The 14509-nt window shown below is 36.4% G+C and overlaps 1 long non-coding RNA gene across 1 annotated transcript in view; it reads right to left on the bottom strand.

Moving 5' to 3' along the window:
* LOC106502364 overlaps positions 1–14509 on the bottom strand; it is a 201264-nt gene that overhangs the window by 73574 nt on the left and 113181 nt on the right. Inside the window, exons 2-3 of the long non-coding RNA XR_001918287.1 lie at positions 6545–6589; positions 2398–2494 (exon numbers count right to left, since the gene is read on the bottom strand). This is a non-coding gene — a long non-coding RNA (uncharacterized LOC106502364). The remainder of the gene's footprint in view (positions 1–2397; positions 2495–6544; positions 6590–14509) is intronic.

The following is a 14509-nucleotide window of genomic DNA, read 5'->3' as shown; positions in this document are numbered from 1 at the left end:
ATTCAATATCCATTGATGATAAAAACTCTTACCAAAGTCGGTGCATAGGGAACATATCCCAACATAATAAAAGCTATTTATGACAAACCCACAGCCAATGTAATACTCAAGGATGAAAAACAAAGTCTTCCCTGCTAAAGTCTGGAACAAGACAAGGATGCTCACTTTCACCAATTCTCTTTAACACAGTGTTGGAAGTCCTAACCATAGTAATCAGTAAAGAAAAAGAAATAAAAGATATTCAAATTGGTAGGGAAGAGGTAAAATTGTCATTATATGTAAATGACATGATAGTATATACAGAAAGCCATAAAGACTCCAACATAAAACTACTAGAGCTGATAAATTCAGCAAGGTGTCAGAAACACAATTAACATACAAAATATGTTGCATTTCTTTACACTAAGCACTTTATTTATTATATAAATAACAGTCCTTTGTAAAATTACAGCCCAAAAAAACCCTCAGTAATAAACCAGACTGAAGAAATGAAAGACTTATATCCTGAGTACTATAAAATATTGATAAAGGAAAGTGAAGATGATTCAAAGAAATGGAAACATATACCATGCTCTTTGACTGGAAGAATTAATATTATAAATTCATTCTTAACCGTCGGATTCTTGCAGAAACTAATGACTATGGCCAGCAATTTTTATTTTGGCTAGCCATAAATTAATTCTGTTATTTCACTAACACTTTGCAGGTTATTACATTCAATAGTTGCACCTGACACACCTGTAAAAAGTCTTCTCCAGCACCATGAGTTTCATTTTCACTTTGTGTGTCAGAATCAATCACTAAGGTTTCTTGACTTTTGGTTGCTCTAATGTTCACATTGTCTGAATCAGAACAATATTCTCTAGAACTATCATTTTCTGAGACACTAGTATATATATCACTCTAACAATCATAAAAGGTATCTGCATAAAATTTACCAAAAAATTCTACTTCACTCAAAATTTCTCAATGTGTCATTTTTGAAAATCTGATGGTAATACCCTTGCATTTACAATATACACAAGGTTGGAACAAAAACCTAATGGAGCAAAATGTGATTGATAATGATAATCATAAGTTATATGAAGAACCATGATCAATTTTAAGCTCTAACAACTTCACACGTGATGTTAATTGTATCACTCCATAAAAACACAGTGATATGCCTCTGTTCAATGATGTTCAGGTAACAAAAGATATCAAACTATAAAACATTTCCAGTCAATAATGTGTTAAAATGGCCATATTACCCAAAGCAATCTACAGATCTACTGTGAAACTTATTAAATTACCAAGCACATTTTTCATAGAACTAGAACAGTCCCAAAATTTATATGGAACCATAAAAGATCAAAATTGCCAAAGCAATCCTTAGGAAAAAGAACAAAGCAGGAGATGTAACCTTCCCAGACCTCAGATAATACTACAAAGCTACAGTAATCAAAACAGCATGGTATTGGCAGAAAAATAGACATATGGGTCAATGGAACATAATAGACAGCTCAGATATAAACCCATACACCAAAGGACAATTAATCTTTGACAAAGGAGGTAAGAATGCACAATGGGAAAAGAAAGTTTCTTCAGCAAGCGATGTTGGAAAAGTTGGGACACTCTCATGTAAATCAATGGAGTTTGAGCCTACCCTCATATCACATATAAAAATAAACTCAAAATGGCTTAACAACTTAAATATAAGACATGACACCATAAAACTCCTAGAGGAGAACATAGGCAGCATTCTCTGACATAAATGGTACCAATGTTTTCCTTAGGTCAATCTCCCAAGGCAACAGAATTGAAAGCAAAAATAAATGGGACCCACTCCGACTTACAGCAACATGCACAAGCCTAGAAATCATCATATTAAGTGAAGTAATAGAAAGACAAATACCATATGATATCACTTATACATGGAATTTAAAATACAACATAGATGAGCATGTCTATGAAAGAGAAACAGTCACAGACACAGAAAATCAACTTGTGGTTGCCGAAGGGGAAGAGCGGGGGAGTTAAGGATTGGGAGTTTGGGGTTGGCAGATGTAAACTATTATATATAGAATGGATAAACAAGTTTCTACCATATAGTACAAGGAACTACATCCAGCATCCTGTGATAAACCATAATGGAAAAGTGTATGAACTATATATATAAATACATACATTTATGTGTAACTGAGTCACTTTGCCATACAGCAAAAATTAACACAACATTGTAAATCAACTATACTTCAATAATTTTTTAAAAGAATATTCTGATAGGGAAACAGGACTGAAAATAGTATCAGGCTTCCTGACCACTGACTGGCCCACAGATGGGAATATGACCCAAACTTGCCAACAGAAACTGTCCCTGGGATTGCCTAATCTCATGGTAGGAAAAGAAACTCGTACCTCTGGAGTTGCTATTTGTGGTCGATTTAAGCCTGAAATTGCAGCAGTGTCACTTCTCCAAAGCTTGCCTTGTGCCTGATGTCTGGATGAATTCAACCTGTGGAATGAGATACTGGGGTTAGCTCAGATGGAGAAATGGTGCACAGAAAGCAAGAGGGACAGATACTGGATGACTGCATCCAAAGTTTGACAGTGGCCCCAATCCCTGACTTTTCAGTTGCATGAACCAATAAATTTATTTTGATTAAGCCACCGTTTGATTTTGACTCATTTCAAACTCAAAAAGTTCCAAGTAGGATTCATTAGGCCTACATCTAATGGTCAGTCTGCAGATACATATTATTCTGTGGTTTTTCAGGGATCCTTCTCTCTCTTGTAGCCCTTCTACCCATTTGGCATAGATTGCTTCCCTGGTGGCTCAGACGGTAAAGCGTCTGCCTGCAATGTGGGAGACCTGGATTCAATTCCTTGATCGAGAAGATTCCCTGGAGAAGGAAATGGCAATCCACTCCAGCACTTTTGCCTGGAAAATCCCATGGACGGAGAAGCCTGATAGGCTACAGTCCATGAGGTCACAAAGAGTCGGACTCGACTGAACGACTTGACTTTCACTAACACAGATTTTATACTAGTCATCTCTATCTTCTATACTGCATGAAACCCTGGTTAAAATTCATAAAAATTCACAAAAGTCTAAATATTCCCTACAGTGATGCCTGCATATGTGGGTGGATAGAAGTCATTTGGGGAGTTGAGAAAAATTGAAAAATATTCACATTATCTCTGACAATCTCTTTCAGAGTGTAAAAATGCTCTGGGACTGGAATATTAAAATTCAAAACCTATCAAATCTTTCTGAAAACAAAACAAAACAAAACAATTTTGTGGAAAGGCAAGAGGAAAAACATACACATCCCCCACCAATGCTGGTGTTACTTAAATTGGCCTCTAGAGGTCAGTGCAACCCTAGCCAATGCAACCCTCTTCTGATACTGCAAATACCTCTTGGACTTCCTTACAACAGTGTTTTGTAAACTGTTTCCTGGAACCTGTGGGATACTGGTAAGATGCAGCAGGGATATCATTAAGGTGAAGGAGAGTGCAATAGGGCAGAAATTTGAGTTATCATCCTGCATCAACCATATTCTTTTTAAAAAACGATCCCTTACGGATGAACAACAAGGTCCTACTATATAGCACAGGGAACTAATCAATATTCTTTAATAAACAATAATGGAAAAGACTATGAAATCGTATATATTTATATATACATATAGAACTGAATCACTTTTCTGTACACAAGAGACTAATACAACATTGTACATCAGCTGCATATCTATATATATATATATACACACACACACGCGCACACACACGTGCGCACACACACGTATATATAATGCATTGGGCTCCCAAAGAAAACTTATTTGCAAAAGGTTTTGAGTGTTTGAAAATTTAGAAACTACTTTAACTATAGAAACAGCAGCACTCAGGTACTATATTCTTAGATGTCTTACATATTAAGAGTCAGATAATGGAAGAAAGTATCAATGGTTTCATGTTGATAGAGAAAACCTCTGATACTGAAAGTTGTGTGCAATATAAGATTCTAAAAGGATCATCCTCTTTCACCAACACTTTATTTATCTATTTTTTAAAGTATTTCTTTGGCTGTGCCAGGTCTTAGCTGCAGCATGCAGGATCTTTCAGTGCAGCATATGGTATCTAGTTCCCTGAGCAGGAATTGAACCTGAGCCCCCTGCATTAGGAGCATGGAGTCTTAGCCACTGTGCCACCAGGGAACTCCCTCACCAACACTTCATTAAAAAGTAAGTTCTTCTCATCTTACTCTACAGAGCACACACCAGTGATAAGCTCTGCACTTGTTATAAAGTGACATAAACATTGAGGTCAGGGCTCTAGTGCCACCACTGGGGCTCAATCATCTTCATGTGAAATTCCCTAGTAGCTCAGTGGTAAAAAATCCACCTGCAATGCAGGAGATATGGGTTTCATCCCTGGGTTGGAAAGGTCCCTTGGAAAAGGAAATGGCAACCCACTCTAATTTTCTTGCCTTGGGAAACCCAATGAATAGAGGAGCCTGGCAGGTTATAGTCCATGGGGTCTCAAAAGAGTTGGACAGGACTTAGTGGCCAAACCATAATAACATGTGAAATTTTACCATTTGAGATCAGAAGCTCATCATGCAAAGAAATTTCTATCATTGAAACATGGAGACCCCCATATATTAGTAAAATTTCTTCAAAGCAGTCTCCTTATATGCGATCGATAATGAAAAAAACAAAAAACACCTGCACAAGCACATCTTGATGCAAAGAAGAGATAGAAAGAAGCTATTAGGAAGCACTTGTAGAACAAGCCTACAGATGTATTATGGTTTTAGATAACTATTTTCCAATACATCAGGAAGTAAAGTTATTGTGACCTTGTTAATTTTACAATTCTATCCTTTCCCATAACCAAAATTGTATTCAGAGAGACCATCTAATTCTTGATCCTAACTCTCCATCTTCAAAGCAGATTTTCTTTTCTCCCTCACATTTCAATTCCATTTTTCTGCTTGAGGTAGTAAGTTCAGGGAATTTTCAAAGAGACAAAAGTTACTCCAAAGAATATAAATGTCAAACACATGTAAATTTCCGCTGCTCCATTTTTTCCCCAAGTCAGGAATGTCCTTTGTTTTCTCCTGGTATGTTTCAGCTGGCTGACATCTCTGGTTGAGGAGCAATCATCCAGGGAGCATCCTTACAATGTAATGACAATCAGTTACCAAAAAATGTGCAGGCACTGATAACAGGATTCTGAAGGGTCAGAAATGAGTGGAAGAAAAAAGGCATTTCAAACAAGTGCACAGCAGCTGCGGCTGACCTTGGCTTAAGATTGCATCCAAAACATCATTAATTTTCTATTGTACAATAAAGGGAAGCCAAGTAAAATCCTGATAAAGAATCATTCTGGAAAGGGGGAAGAACACTACTGTTTCAATGGTATTCCTGTGGTTAAAATTCTCTCAGAAACATCTTTACTCCCATTTGAATCAGTTTAGCTAAGATGAAGGAGGTGCTAAGGAGGAGGCAAAATATATCTTCAGATTTATGCCTTCTTTGAGGATGATCCTACAGTTTTTATGGAACTGAGTAACTAAAGCAGGTACATTTAAAGAATAGATGCACAAAAGATTTCAGCAAACTTGTGACGACAACATGAGGAATTAATCCCAAATATATGACCTCTTAAGAACAAGTATGCAAAAGTGAGAGCAACTGAAGTAGCTACCTTTTCTTCTGTTCCTACTGAAATTCAGATGGTTAGATGAAAAAGATCTTACAGACTGGGTAATAACCTCTACCTTGCAGATTAAAAAAGAAAAAATCAAGAGCTCAAATAAATGAAATTGTTCATGGTTAAGCAATTAACATAAGATAGATCAGGGATTTAAAAGTAAACTTTTTGGTTCTAAAATCAAGTCATAATTTTGTGTTATCTGTTTTAAGAAAGTGAAAGTGACTTAGTCACATCCGACTCCTAGTGACCCCATGGCCTATACAGTTCATGGAATTCTCTGGGTCAGAATACTGGAGGGGTTAGCCTTTTCCTTCTCCAGGGAATCTGCCCAACCCAGGGATTGAACCCATATCTCCCACGTTGCTGGTGGATTCTTTACCACCTGAGCCACCAAGGAAGCCCATGAATATTGGAGTGGGTAGCCTATCCCTTCTCTGGAGGAACTTCCCAATCCAGGAACTGAACCCAGGTTTCCTGCATTGCAGGCAGATTCTTTTAATACTAGAATGGGTAGCCTATCCCTTCTCCAGCAGATCTTCCCGACCTTAAATGGGGAACCAGAGCAATGATGCATCAGGAGATTACGTCACATAAGCTAAAGAATTTTAGTCTTTTAATCTAGAGATAAGTGACTCAATGAGCTTTATAGGAGCTGTGGGAAAATATCTGAGAGGTCATAGAATGAAAGAGGAGAAATTATTTAATCTGTATGTTTTATTAAACAAGAACATGTGGGTTCTATTTCCAGCTATGATAAAGAAGTGTGATTCAGACTAAACTTCCCATTAAGAACAACTGTTAAAGCTATGCAAAAGAAGAAGGAAAGCTCTGGACTACTTACATTCACTAGAGGATTAAGGCAGCCAGGATTCAGTAGATCAAGATCCTGAAGAGAAAGAAAATATATTGAGAATACCCACATATTTGTCATTTTCCCTCTACAACACCCTCATGCATTTTTAGAGAAAAGCAGAGGGGCAGATCAGGAAGTGGCAATTAAAAGGTTCTATGAATCTCACTAGGTTGCAAAGATCAAAGTAAATTAGCTCAAGGCTACCAAAAGAGCCAGCATTTAAGGGGACAAATGTTTCTAGATAATCCCCCTAAAAACAAGATAACTCATCACTAGCAAAGCGTCATTAAAGAAATACTAAAGATAGTTCTTTAGGCAGAAAGAAAATGATTCCTGGTAGAATAAGAATTCTAATGCAGAAATGAAGAGCACTAGAAAGGGTAAATATATGGTTAAATCTAAATGAATATTGACTATTTAATAAAATACATCTTGTGGGAAAGAACTGTGCATAAATTTACCATACACACACATTATGACTGGATATATTTTATACATAACTTTTATATGTGACAATAATAACACAAAAAATGGGAGAATGGTAAATGGAGTTAAAAATTTTTAAGCTTTCATTAACCCTGTAACGGATAAAAGCAAAATTCTATTAGAATAAGACAAAGATTCATCTTGTAATTTAGGATAAACTTCAAAATGAAATAAAAGAATGTACAGTTAAGATAATAGAGAGAAAAGAGAAAAATATACAAATATTTTACTAATTTAAAAGAGGCAAAAAGCATAAATAGCAGAAAAAAGAAAGTAAAGGCGGGGCATAGTAAAATCATACATTTAAATCCAAATATTTATTTGTAATTACATTACATACAAATGGATTATACATCCTACAAAAACATAAACATGGTCAAATAAGTGAATAAAGAACAACATATTACCATATGTTGCTTCCAGGAGACACAGCTAAAATACAAGACCCAGATAAGTGATAATAAGAGGAGATATATTTTGCAAACACTAATTAAAATAAAGCTAATATGTGAGATGTGAGCCGTGAGATGTGAGCTAATATGTGGATGTGAGAGTTGGACTATAAAGAAAGCTGAGCACCAAAGAATTGGTGCTTTTGAAGTGTGGTGTTGGAGAAGACTCTTGAGAGTGTCTTAGACTGCAAAGAGATCCAAGCAGTCCATCCTAAAGGAAATCAGTCCTGAATATTCGTTGGAAGGACTGATGCTGAAGCTGAAACTCCAATACTTTGGCCACATAATGTGAAGAACTAACTCATTTGAAAAGACCATGATACTGGGAAAGATTGAAGGCAGGAGGAGAAGGGGATGACAAAGGATGAGATGGTTGGATGGCATCACAAACTCGATGGATATGAATTTGAGTAAACTCCAGGAGTTGGTAATGGACAGGGAGGCCTGGTGTGTTGCAGTCCGTGGGGTCGCAGAGAGTCGTACACGACTAAGTGACTGACCTGAACTAAATATAAATATAAAAATTTAAAACTAAGAAGATTTCAATAGAAAAGTATCAGTGATAGAGACATGTTTTATAATAATAAAAGATAAAATTTGACTGCAATATAAAAGTGCATACATCTAATAACATAGGCTCAAAATAATTTAAGTCACAAACTGACCAAACTAAAAGAAGAAATAAAAGTACACAGTCATACAGCTTGAGAATAACTCACATTTCTCAGTAGTAAAACAGAAAAACAATTAGATATATTTTATGAATTCAATAAACTAACTTGACCTAATTTGTGTGTGTGTGTGTAAAACACTATACCGAATAACTACAGAATATAGTCTTTTCAAGTGTTTTTCTAGTAGTTTTACCAAAATTCACTGTGATGTAAGAAAGTATCTTCTAACCACAGTGGAATTAAGGCATAAATCAGTAACCAAGAGATAACTGCCAAATCTTCAAATGTTTATAAATGAAGCAAGTCTTTTCTAAATAATCCATAAGTCAGAGAATGAAGCAAATGAGAAATGGTTCCCAGGTGGCGCTAGAAGTAAAGAACCCCCCTGTCAATGCAAGTAGACCTAAAAGACATGAGTCTGATCCCTGAGTGGGGAAGATCCGCTGGAGAAGGGCAGGGAAACCCACTTCAATATTCTTGCCAGGAGAATCCCATGGACAGAGGAGTCTGGCAGGCTAGGCTCCATAGGGTTGCAAAGAGTCAGACACAACTGAAGCGACTTGGCCTGCACTCATGCACAAAGCAAAAGTATTCCAAACTAAATAACTATGAAAACAAAGACATGAGAATTTGTGGAATGCAGCTGAAGAAATGCTTACAGAAAAAAATTATAGTGTCAAATGTGTGTTTTAGGAAAAACAATCTGAAAAAATAAATAATTATCTTTTGCTGCTGCTGCTGCTAAGTTGCTTCAGTTGTGTCTGACTCTGTGCAACCCCATGGATGGCAGCCCACCAAGCTTCACTGTCCCTGGGATTCTCCAGGCAAGAACAGTGGAGTGGGTAGCCATTTCCTTCTCCAATGCATGAAAGTGAAAAGTGAATGTGAAATTGCTCAGTCATGTCTGACTCTTCACGACCCCATGGACGGCAGCCTACCTGGCTCCTCCATCCATGAGATTCTCCAGGCAAGAGTACTGGAGTGGGGTGCCATTGCCTTCTCCAAATTATCTTCTAAGAAACCAGAAAAAGAATAGCAAATTAAATACAAGAAAGCAGGAAATATTAAAGACAATATTAAAGGAAATATTTTAAAAATCAATGACAATCTACAAACAATAAATGCTGGAGAAGGGATGGAGAAAAGGGAATCATCCTACACTGTTGGGGGTGAATGTAAATTGGTACAACTACTATGGAAAACAATACAAAGGTTCCTAAAAAGAATTAAAAATAGAATTACCATATGATCCAGTAATCACACTCCTAGGCATATATTCAAATAAAACCGTAATTTGAAAAGATACATGTACCTACTATTTACAATAGCCAAGACATTGAAGCAACCTAAATGTACATCGACAGAAGAATGAACAAAGAAAATGTGGTACATGTATACAATGGAATATTATCCAGCCATTAAAAAAGAATGAAATAACACCATTTGCAGCGATATGAATGGACCTAGATGTCATACTAAGTGAAGGAAGTCAGATAAAGACATTTATCATGAAACATCACTTATACATGGAATCTAAAAGGATACAAATGAAATTATTTATGAAACAGAAATAGACACACAGAAATACAAAACAAACTCATATTTACTAAAGAGGAAGAGAGGAGAAATAAATTAGGAGCTTAGGATTAACATATATATACTACTATATAAAACAAATAATCAACTAAGACTACGCTATAGCACAGGGAAATCTACTCAATATTCTTCAATAATCTATGTGGAAAAAGAGTCTGAAAAAGAATGGATATGTGTATATGTATAACTGAATCATTAAGTTGTATATCTGAAACCAACACAATATTATGAATCAAAAGAATAGCAAGGAAAGATAAGAAAGCCTTCCTCAGTAATCAGTGCAAAGAAATAGAGGAAAACAATAGAATGGGAAAGACTAGAGATCTCTTCAAGAAAACTAGAGATACCAAGGGAACATTTCATGCAAAGATGGGCTCAATAAAGGACAGAATTGTATCGACCTAAGAGAAACAGAAGATATTAAGAAGAGGTGGCAAGAATACACAGAAGAACTGTACAAAAAAGATCTTCATGACCCAGATAATCATGATGGAGTGATCACTCACCTAGAGCCAGACATCCTGGAATGTGAAATCAAGTAGGACTTAGGAAGCATCAATATGAACAAAGCTAGTGGAGGTGATGGAATTCCAGTTGAGCTGTTTCAAATCCTAAAAGATGATGCTGTGAAAGTGCTGCACTCAATATGCCAGCAAATTTGGAAAACTCAGCAGTGGCCACAGGACTGAAAAGGTCAGTTTTCATTCCAATCCTAAAGAAAGGTAATGCCAAAGAACGCTCAAACTACTACACAATTGCACTCATCTCACACACTAGTAAAGTAATGCTCAAAATTCTCCAAGCCAGGCTTCAACAGTACATGAACCTTGAACTTCCAGATGTTCAAGCTGGTTTTAGAAAAGGCAGAGGAACCAGAGATCAAATTGCCAACATCCACTGGAGCATGGAAAAAGCAAGAGAGTTCTATTTCTGCTTTATTGACTATGCCAAAGCCTTTGACTGTGTGGATCACAATAAACTGTGGAAAATTCTAAAAGAGATGGGAATACTAGACCACCTGATCTGCCTCTTGAGAAACCTGTATGCAGGTCAGGAAGCAACAGTTAGAACTGGACATGAAACAACACACTGGTTCCAATTAGGAAAAGGAGTACGTCAAGGCTGTATATTGTCACCCTGCTTATTTAATTTCTATGCAGAGTACATCATGAGAAACGCTGGGCTGGATGAAGCACAAGCTGGAATCAAGATTGCTGGGAGAAATATAAAAATCCTCAGATATGCAGATGACACCACCCTTATGGCAGAAAGTGAAGAGGAACTAAAAAGCCTCTTGATGAAAGTGAAAGAGGAGAGTGAAATTTGGCTTAAAACTCAACATTCATAAAACTAAGATCATGGCATCTGGTCCCATCACTTCATGGCAAATAGATGGGGAAACAGTGGAAACTGTGGCAGACTTAATTTTGGGGGGCTTGAAAATCACTGCAGATGGTGACTGTAGCTATGAAATTGAAAGATACTTACTCCTTGAAAGGAAAATTATGACCAACCTAGACAACATATTAAAAAGCACAGACATTACTTTGCCAACAAATTTCTGTCTAGTCAAGGCTATGGTTTTTCCAGTAGTCATGTATGGATGTGAGAGTTGGACTATAAAGAAAGCTGAGCACCAAAGAATTGATGCTTCTGAAGTGTGGTGTTGGAGAAGACTCCTGAGAGTCCCTTGGACTGCAAGGAGATCCAACCAGTCTATTCTAAAAGAGATCAGTCCTGGGTGTTCATTGGAGGGCCTGATGCTAAAGCTGAAACTCCAATACTTTGGCCACCTCATGCAAAGAGCTGACTCGTTTGAAAAGACCATGATGCTGGGAAAGATTGAGGGCAGGAGGAGGAGGGGATGACAGAGGATGAGATGGTTTATTGGCATCACCGACTCAATGGACATGAGTTTGGGTAAACTCTGGGGGTTGGTGATGGACAGGGAGGCCTGGCCTGCTGTGGACCATGGCATCACAGAGTCAGATATGACTGAGTGACTGAATTGATACTAAATATAAAATAAAAACTTAAAGTTAAAATATCAGTGAAATGGAAAATATAATAGAAAAAAAGGGAAATTTGCTTCTTGGAAAAGATTAATAAAATTGATAAATATCTGGCAAGACTGATTACAAAGAAAAATTTTCAAGAATTAAGAATGTTTATCATTAGAGGTTTTAAAGGTTTTAAAAATAAAAACATTTAGCTTTCAGATAAAATGTAGAATGTCTTAAGGGACCCCTGTACCCATCATATAACCTAAAGATAACATGAATCTCCCCTATCATATTTAAGATAGAGAAGACTTACAGACAGAAGTAGTCTAAGGAAATTAAGTTACAGACAAGTCTAAGGGATTTCTAGGTGAGCAGATACCAGTGGCCAAATTCTATGCTGCAAAGACTCCCAAAGGGGCCACTGAAAAACTGAACATCAAATTTTCAGGGATACTTGTAGACCTTGTGAGCGGGCATGCATAGACAGAAATCAGAAGCTCCAAATGCAGGGAATTTGTTCTTGCCTGCCAACCTTCCCCAAAAGAGCTTTGCTGAGTGTTTGTCAGGGGCATGGAAGCAGAACTAGAAAGCAGAGGGAGCAGTCTGCATCCAACACGCTTAGATTGCAAAGTCCTACTAGATGGAGTAACTTATAATAGACACAAGACAGAACAAGTTAGTTCTAAAGACATTTGAAAATGTGGAGAAAACCTAACCAAAGCTGTAACTCAGCCACAATTCAGCTCGAAACTTGATCAGATTGATAAGACAGACTCTTCTGTAACTTATTGACAAGGGAATGGACATGCCTTCACTTGTACAAAATAATATTTACTCCAGGGACTACAATTTTTTTTTCATCACACAATTGTGGGAATGCAACAAAAAGTTCTGAGACCAGTGTAGAAGCAATATGATTCCTAATTAAGAGGAAAAAAACTGTCGATGGGAGCAGACTGAGGAATGACTCAGATATTGGAATAAGCGAAGACCTTAAAATAACTAAGGGCTTCCTTGGTGGCTCAGATGGTGAAGAATCTGCCTGCAATGCAGGAAACCCCAGGTTCGATCCCTGGGTCAGAAAAATTCCCTGGAGCAGGGAATAGTTACCCACTCTGGTATTCTTGCCTGGAGAATTCTATGGACAGTAAAGCCTGGCATGCTGCAGTCCATGGGGTTGTAAAGAGTCGGATAGGACTGAGCAACTATCACTTTTCTTCACTTAAAATAGCTTAAAATATATTAAAGAGATTAGAAGAAAACACAGACAAAATGGACACAAAAAATGAGAATGTTAAGAGAAAAGTAAAATTTCTACAATAGAACCAAGTGGAAACTTTAAAAAATTACCATATATTAAATTAAATATATTTAATGTATTCAAAGCAGAATGGACATAGCTGAGGAAAAAAATTTCAATTATTTCATCCAGGTCATAACTGTCAAACTGGTTTAAACCAAAAATAAAGGGAAAAAATGTAAGCACAGACATAAAATAAATTCTTACATGCAGACAGAAAAAAGTAGATAGGTTATATTCAGGAAAACAAACATAAAATGGTAAGTAATTTTCATCAGAAAACAAATGCAAGACAAAAGACAACAGAATTGACTTCTTTAAGTGCTGAAAGAAAAAAAATTTGGAATTAAAAACAAATCAGTGTCTGTATAAATACAGTTTTAGATAAATGAAAGCTGAGACAATATATCACCAGCTTTTTAGGCTAAAAAGGAACAATCCATGACATCAGCATAGATCAGCCACACAAATCTGCAGACTAGAAAGATCAAATATATGGAAAAATATGATATAATAGTTTTAAAAATTAAAAGTAAATTACTGGATATTTTTTAAAAACCACAATAAGAACAATACATTGAGGAGTTCATAATACATGTAGAAATAACATGTATGACATCAATAGCATAATTGGAGAGAAAAATAAATGTAATTATTCCCTTACAAAGTTTTATATTGCTCATGGAGTAGCAAAATAATAATTCTATTATCTTGATAAGTGAGGTAAAAATTGAGGATGTTTATGGTAACCCCTAGAGCAGTGGTTTTCTACAGTGGTAATTTTTCTTCCAAAGGGACAGGAGCTACTTTTGGCTATTTCATTTTTGGTTGGGAGAGATGGGGATGTTTCTACTGTCATCTAGTGGGAAGAAGCCAGGGTTGCAGCTAAAAATGCTACAATGCATAGAACGACTCTCACAATAAGGAAATCTCTGGTCTCAAACAGCAAAGTGCCTTGAGGTTGAGAAAGCCAAAATACAAAGAGGTCACTGAAATAACCATTAAAACAGTATGGGTGCAATGAGGGGGTTGGCTTCACCTGGAATAATTTACAAACACAAGATTAATCCAAAAAGAAGTCAGAGGAGACAAAAGATGGGACAAATAAAAAGATAACAAGCCACTAGACATAAAAGTAAATATGTCAATGATTACATTAGTTTTTTTTTTTTTAATGGACAAATACTCCATTTATTGGCATAAAGTGGTTCATAATAAGACAGATTGGCAGACAATCTGGCAGACAGACTAGAAAATATAAAACTATCTTTTGTTTACAAGATACACTTTAAAAATAAATGTACAGATAGGCTAAAAGCAAAAGAATTGGAAAAATACACACTCTAACCATGAAAGCTGGTGTGACTATGTGAATATCTGACAAAGTAGACTTTAAGACAAAGAGTATTAATAAGTAACATTGCATAATAACAAAATGGTTG

The sequence above is a fragment of the Capra hircus genome, chromosome 7 (assembly GCF_001704415.2).
Source record: "Capra hircus breed San Clemente chromosome 7, ASM170441v1, whole genome shotgun sequence".
In the NCBI taxonomy this organism is placed as follows: domain Eukaryota; kingdom Metazoa; phylum Chordata; class Mammalia; order Artiodactyla; family Bovidae; genus Capra; species Capra hircus.
Note: the sequence above shows the minus strand (reverse complement) of the source record. Positions and strands in the feature narration are given on the sequence as shown.